The 8,103-nt window shown below is 32.1% G+C and overlaps 1 long non-coding RNA gene across 1 annotated transcript; it reads left to right on the top strand.

The window, feature by feature from the left end:
- The first annotated feature begins 942 nt into the window (after nt 1–942).
- LOC126266556 (uncharacterized) lies at nt 943–7,036 on the top strand. The gene is made up of 4 exons (XR_007548870.1): nt 943–1,038; nt 2,650–2,832; nt 2,900–3,295; nt 6,995–7,036. It is a non-coding gene; the product is annotated as an uncharacterized LOC126266556 (long non-coding RNA).
- The last annotated feature ends 1,067 nt before the right edge of the window (nt 7,037–8,103 follow it).

Here is an 8,103-nt window from a genome sequence, read left to right as displayed (position 1 = left end):
AAACTACAAAAAAATAATATAATAAAAACATTTAAAAAAGTGGAAAAGTGATGAGTTTTAGTTATGTGTTTACGTGATGAAAGAGTCATTAAATCAATTATTTTGGTATTTGACTTATTTTTATTTTTATATTTCTGCAAAAATACGGCTTTATAAAAAAATACTTGATCAAATGTACAGCAGATACATAAACGTGAAAATGCTATTAGAGAGAAGTTCCATTAGATTTAAATAAAATTTCACACAGTGCTTGTACATTTGATCTAACATTATTTATGGAAATCGCTTATTTTATATTTTTTAATAAAACTGATAATAAAAAAAATTCTCCCCTTTAATCCATAGCCGAAATTGGCCGCAGCCTCAATTTTCTTCCCACAATCAGAGATGCAAACTACAATTTTATCATTCGTTTACATATATTTTATCCGACCAAACAAATTAAGTTGCCACGTTTAAATCCCGAAACCTCATTTTTAAATGTAAATTAAATACATTCTGTGAGTTTCTGTTAATTAATTTGCTTTAATCAATACCCCAAGAAAGGATATCCAAACGCGTCACGTGTAAATTATCGAATGGGTATTCATAACGCATTGTGGGCAGCAAATCGGACCGTGATCGATTTCGGTTTCTGCAAATAACAGTTTTGGTTTACCTTAAATATCTACTGTTTATCACCACTAGATAGAAAATTCAAATATTATATGCCACAATATTTTATCTACTGCGTACACAAAGCTCTCACAACGACAGAACTGCACGTGGCACTGCACAGGACTCCATTCGGGAGAGACCCACAGAGTGGGAACAGAATAAAACGTAATTTGTTTCGATGACGTTTTCTTGAACGTCATCGAGATGTTTTAAAAATTAACTTTTCCATTTTAGAAGCTTTATCTATAAAGTAAATAAAGCGTCTTGAAAATTATTAATTTTTAAACAAAATCATTTATAAAAGCAAAATTCAAGTTCGATGAAGTTACATTCAAAGAAAGCGAGACCCATCTGTCCGCAACAATATATTTACTGGAATATGTAGGTAACTGTAGAAAATATTACATGAATTTTGTAAACAGTTTAGTTAACCAATTTCCTGTATTTTTATCGTCCAAGTTAAGTATAGTAAGGTATTATCAATATATAATTAATGTTCTGTGTAAATTTTTGATTATGTTATGAACTGAGACAATATACCAAGATCCATGTTAAAAATGGGAACGATCAAGAAGTGAAACTGTGGCGAACTACTCTCTCTATCTAATTGTGGTTATTTTGTGCAGGTAATCTTCTAATTATGTTGTAATGTAATATCAAAATATTCAATTACACGTGATATTTGACTTAGAAATATTCTAAACTATGTAAAATATATCTGATTTACATGCAAAGCGTGGTTCTGTGTCGCAACAGGAAAGAGATTATGTTATATTATTTTGTGATTATTTTATTTAGTCTGAGATCCTGACGAATTCCAGTCAATATTTTGAAGAAAAATCAAAATTATTTTATGAATAAGTTTTATGATGGCATGTAGAGTAACATCTGAGGAAAGATTGGCTGAGATAATTATTTTTTGTTTTAGAAGTCAATGACCAGACAAAGAACACAATTATAATATATTGAAATTTATATTCTTACTATCAGGATTCTATTAAACAAGTAGGATACCCGGGAAAATTCCTTTGAATGTATGTAGTACTATAATTCAACTGAATGTTGATTGTAACTCTCCATGTTTTCCAGTCGCAGTGTATCTCACTTGCCATTTTCTTTTTTTTTTTGCAAGACTAATAATTGTCATTGAGATTAATTTCCTATAATGTTCCTTCAACCTCCTCTGAAATAGAAAATAGGGATTATACATGTAATTTCTGTTTAAGGCAATATCTAGAACCATCTGATGGATGAATCTGCGTTCCTAAAAAAATCATATCCCATTTATTATAATCTGGATACCTCTGCAAATGTATTATATTTGAGTATACTAAAACGGGAAACCAGCCTATTTGTCAGTCCCATGAATATTGTTCGAAAAATGGATGGCACTGTGGAGATTTATTTATATTCAAGATTTTTGAAACTCTGGTGATTTCTCATTATGCCTTTCATCTTTCTCCAATACACAATACATGAATGTATGTATAAACAGAGGATATACACTTACCAGATCGTTCCATTTCGTTTTAGGGCGGCTTTAGGAATTTTTACCATGTTCATGGACCCTGTCTTGATTGCAGAAATGAGGGATTATGAGTTCAATCGAATCTGGTGCAACAACCTGAATTGTTCGGGGGTTTTCACCACTTCCTTGACTGCTTTCCATTTGTTCCTGTCTCTCACTGACGGGCTTTCCATAAATGAAATTCGTACCCATATCCTAGAAAATCTTATCCGAAATGCCAGAATCTAAATATTAACATTAGCAGATAAAGAAAGGTGAACTTATGCTGTTAAGGTATATTATTGTATATTTCCAGTTCGACTTCCCAAAAGTACGTTACAATATAGCTAACTTAAAATTATATTTCTCATTGGTTTTTATTCCTTATTTACATACCTGTTTCTATACCCTAGTGTACACTTACACGCATGAACTTCTTTATGTTTAATTTTGATTTGAATGCTGATTTCTGTGTTGTGTTTTAGATGTACCCATGTGATCTAACATTCTTCTACAAATGATGAGGGGGCAAGGCATTCAAGATTTAAGGAAGACTAGCCTATAAACTAACGATGGAAGAAAAATATAAAGTTTGGATAAAATCAACTAAGGCAGGGGATTATATCAACAGTATTGGTTATCTTGAAATCATGTCTTTGGAACGCATTGTAAGTGATATTCATGGCTGAACCACCTAACTTTTCAACAGAATGTCTATTAACGTCAGTTCCGTAGGTTGAATTCATCATCTTAAAAGCCAGAGGACATATTCAAAAAAAGGAGAGAGGGAGTCATTTGTATTATACAAATAATATGAATTTTGTGAACTATTTTGAATACTAATTTCATCTATTTTTATCATCTGAATATACAGTAAGTAAGAAGATGCAAATTTATAAATAATATGATAATATTAATGTAAACATATATTTTTTGATCGTGTGATATACTAACATATAAATTTCCAGAAAATGAAAATGGGACGATTAAGTTGTTCAATCATGCCTGATGATACTTAAACAAGGGATTTAGATCCAGAGCCAGAATACAACCTTTGTAATATACTGTGGATAGTTCAATGAACTACTATACCAATTATTTTGGTCGATGTGTTGTCCCTGCAATATCCGGGTAACTAATTCTTTGCTGTCGATAAATATTGTCTTCCTCGGTCTAAACTCTATTTGCCATCATACGTGATGGTTGATGTTGGAGAAATGGTTTGACGCTAGTAGTGTTGTCGCCTCCTAAAACATATGTATATTTATTGGGTTTCGACATAGAATCTATTGAACTGAAACTGATAATAGACTTCGGTTGATAATAGCAGCCCACCCTATTACAACTGAGTCACAACAGACTCGAGGCACAATTACTTACTTGTTTGTGTTTTTTACTTCGTTACATGCCTTTCTAACGATTCATTTCCGGTTTCATTTAATAATTCATTCGTTTTATTATATTTCAGAGATTTTGTTTTGTACTAACTTTCTGTTAAAGACAAAAAATTATTAATTATGATTTTCTCACCAGTTTGAATCAAAAATCAACATTTTGTCAACATTGAATCTTAAGAGTAGTTTACAATTTTTATCTAAATAATATACTAAATAATGTTTTAAAAACTTTTATTAAACATCAATAAAATCAAAATTTAAAATGTTTCAAATTTATGACCCTCTCAATTCTGTTTGGAACATAATTTTTGAAGGGGTTTAACTTAACATACTTTTTACTGACTAAAAAATCAAAACTTTAAAAGCTCATCAAAACCATTTAAACTATTATAAATTAATTTGGGTGCTAGTAACTATAAAATTGTTATTGGAAACTATCAAATTTATCACCCCTTTCAATTGTACTTAAAACAGAATTTTCGTCAGGAATTAACCTGACATATTCTTCTCTGGCTAAGTAATTCAAAGCTACAAAGGTTCTCCAAATATTTCTCTGTGAAAGTGGTCTCTCAGCTAGGTCTTCAAGTACAATTGGACCACCTCTCCAGTTTTTAATAATGTTCATAATGCGAGACTTTCTGAAATAATATACAATTCGTTAAGTTCATTTAATTTCATTTTAAATATTGCAATCTACCTGTTTTCCATATCCTCTGAATGTTCCTTGCTCTCGTCACTTGATGATACGTGGGAAACCTGCAATGGTAATCGTGTCGGATCCATCTTGAACAATGGAACAATTCCTGTGATTGTCAAAAAATATTAGTTGCACCTTTTAAGATTAATATACCAAAGGTACCAAAGAACACCTATTAATATCTACGTGAAATCTATCTTCTGTTTACACATATAATCATAAGTTATAATAAAACAAATGCTAAATTGTAAAATAAGTATTTTCGAAATTAAAATAGCTTAAATTTATGTATAACATTTTAAAATGTATTTAATAAGTAAGTAACTAAGTAATTCATTAGTGATAGAAATAATATACACACGTTAGAGTTAAAATTCAGTTTATAATGTATAAAACTAATATCTTAAAACTAAGTTACAATCCCATCATTAAAATTATTACAAAAATATTCGTCTATTGAGTAAAAAGATAAATAATCCTTTACAACACTAGCAAATTTCTCGACAGTCAGACACTTAACTGAAGAAGGTAATTTATTATAAAATTTTATTCCAAAAAAATTGTCATCGAGATGGTCTTAGTCTTGGTAAGTCAAGATTCTCAATTGACCTAATGTGGTCATGGATCACACCACATGTCTGCTCGTGTACAAATCGAAGACACCTAAAAATATATAGACTTGGCAAAATAGGAATACGCAAGCCAACAAAACAATAATTGCAATCTTTCCCATAAGCAAGCCCACCATTGCATAATAATCAGATCTCAAAATCGACTGAGACAACGAGAGGGCTAAATATCTCAGCAGATATATATTTCTACAGAGTTTACCAGCAACCGATTCCACATGCTTATTCAAAAGCAGTGAGGAGCACCTAGAAATGTGTTATGCGCAGAGAGCTGGGTCAGTTTCTCAGTGTTAAGAGTAAGCTGGCTAGAACTTACCACATCCCTAAGTGATGATGATTCTAATCTCAAAGAGGTATTATTCGCGAACAAGTAACTCATTTAAGAACATAGGTAGGTCGTTATTAAAAATCAAAAATAGAAACGAGCTAAGGACCGACGAAGTTTCATGGTTGCAATGATTTTAGACAGTCTCTAATGCAATGGTTAATTAACTTGGTAAGAGGAGCAACTATCTGATTCTTAATAGAATTAATGATTTAATTTAGTCCGTAAATATCCTGAGCATTGTTATTTTTTAATGTGTCTATTATGTCTTGTACCTCAACGAATGAATTTCTCTAAATCTGAAAACTTCCGTGATATTTTTGGTACACATTGCATATATGAAATCTACTTCATCTGCTGGGATATTAGATATGTTAGAAGTCACACTTCCAAAGAAATTGTAAAAACATTCGGTATCACACTCCACCCAGAATTAGCAGAAAGTTTTATAAAATTATTATTGACTGTGATTTTAGCTTCTTTAATTTTTTATTTATATCTAAATTTGTACTTCTCAACGAGAAGTGCGACAGCCGATGATTTTGAACGGTTATTGCCCTGAACAATAAAGCACAACGTTTCTCTCATACTCCTCAGTTCATTAGAAAAGCAGCCGGTCCTCTCCTTTCCCTCTCCACACTTGATGACTCTCTTCGGGAAACTCATATTATAACATTGTGTCAATAAATCAATAAACAAGTTAAATTTCACATCTAGCCTATTTGACATATCAACAAACCCCCCATCAATACCAGATATGAGATCAAAAAACACCAATCTATTCTCCATGGAATAAGATCTGATGCACTTATACACGGGAGATGTTGTAATTTCCGTTAAATTAACACATGCTCTTAAATAAAATAAAAAACAATGTTAAAATACAATTAGTAATGAAGCTTTATGGTACATACAAACTTTACTTGTCTAATCAATTGTAGCACATACTAAAAATGTGTCTAAATAAAAGAGCTAAAATAAATATTTCAAAATTCTCTTCCAATAAACAGGAGAAACAAGGCTAAGTATGTAGCGTTCTAACAATTTTTTAAGGTTAAAATTAAATATTTTTTGTAATTTAACTATATTTATATTCAGAAATTTTCATTTCTTTGATGGGTAACGTTTAGTTAACGCAAAAGTGATGCAAAAATATGGATTCGATTATAAATATTTTTAAAATTATTACCTGGTATTTGATTATTCACAGGACCTACACACTGAAAATGCTAGGAATAATTATTTAGGGAATATAGAAAAAACTTTGTTTACAAATTTACAGCCACCTTGATAATTTCTCTGGTGTTCAGAATTGACTTTACAACCGTTTTTAAAAAATTCAAACTCCTCTTATCATTTATTATACAAAACCTAAATAGAGAAAAATAATAATATATTATAAAATAAAAAATATTCATATATAATTTTCAAAATAAATTGTTATTTTGATAGTTGGTCAGAGGTAATAATTGTTGGTAACTTGGGTAGGGGTATTTTCAAATTCACAACTGGACTGATTATTTATTAATAATGTTTCGACAATCTTACGCACAAAGCCGCTACCTGTGGATCTCGTGCGTTAATCAGTTGATTAACGAGTCTCGGCTTGTGAAACACTCATAAAGCTGGCATTAAACCAACAAACTTCAATGAAGTTTAAAAAATACGTAGAAAAAGTATGTGCGATTTTTTATGTACGATCACTCCTATTATTCTTTTGTATGATCCAATAATAATTACTTGATATGTTTTGCAAACTTTATTTATTATCATTTATTTTAGGTGTGTTCAAAACAACGTATTGTTTGATGCATGGAATTCGAGCAATAAAAATGAATGTCTTTAAAGAGATCTATTGAAAATTAAATGTCTTGAAATTTGGACAGATTGACGACTGTAAGTGGCGAACCAAAGCTAAGAACCAGATAGAAGAAGATGTTCCAACTACTATGAGAAGTTCACTGTGGTCGGGACAGTCCGCGGATTCTAGCTAACATCTCCACTTTGTAACTATAAGAAGAGGAAACATAACGTAAATGGATGCCGCAGAGTAAATATGTGAAGTCACATCTTTGATACCCTAAATGAGAGGTGACCCCTGAAGGGATTGAAATATCTGTGGAATGCATGAGGCCATTAGACCTCCAAATAAAGCCCATTCAGAATTTGGAAGAAATAAGACCGATTCTGGTAAATATACTCAACTGGTGGTTACTGTTGTCCACGGTCCCAGGGTGGACCTGCTAATTGATCAACCTCTGAACAGACAATGCGATCGAAGGAGGGTTCCACTGTGTATCTGTCCAACCTGTCACAAAGATCACTGTTCCCAATAGAACCACATGTAACTCATGGGGTCGTAAGTAAAGGGGGTGACGGTAAATAGAGCTAGCCGACCTACTCGCAGAAGACACCAGCTTCAAGAATGATGGAGACACATCTCTGCACCAATACAGGTACACCAGGTTTGATAATTCATTGGATTGTCTATTTGTTTCAGGAACTTCATCACAATTATCAGATCATTGACGAAGAACAGCATTGGATGACAACAAGGCTGCGAGAGACTTTCAAACATGTGACACGTGAGCACATAAAGTCGCAACTCAGTGTTGGTAGGCTCCATCAGAGAGAAAGACCGATTTTTGACAATTCTACAAAACGAGGATGTTCAGTACATCTACAAACAGGTCAACACCGATGTCAAGGCAAAAAACAGGCGGCCTGCTGAGGGGCTACATAGGAATAGAACGAACGATATACCTGGCCAGAGAGAAATATTTGTCCCATAAAATGAGAAAATTAATTGTAAAACACGTTGAGATTTGTATACCATGTACAGTACAATCCCTAAAGATGCATACAGCAAATAACCAGAAATCGCTGAAAGA

Source organism: Aethina tumida, chromosome 1 (genome assembly GCF_024364675.1).
Source record: "Aethina tumida isolate Nest 87 chromosome 1, icAetTumi1.1, whole genome shotgun sequence".
Classification (NCBI taxonomy): Eukaryota; Metazoa; Arthropoda; class Insecta; order Coleoptera; family Nitidulidae; genus Aethina; species Aethina tumida.
Note: the sequence above shows the minus strand (reverse complement) of the source record. Positions and strands in the feature narration are given on the sequence as shown.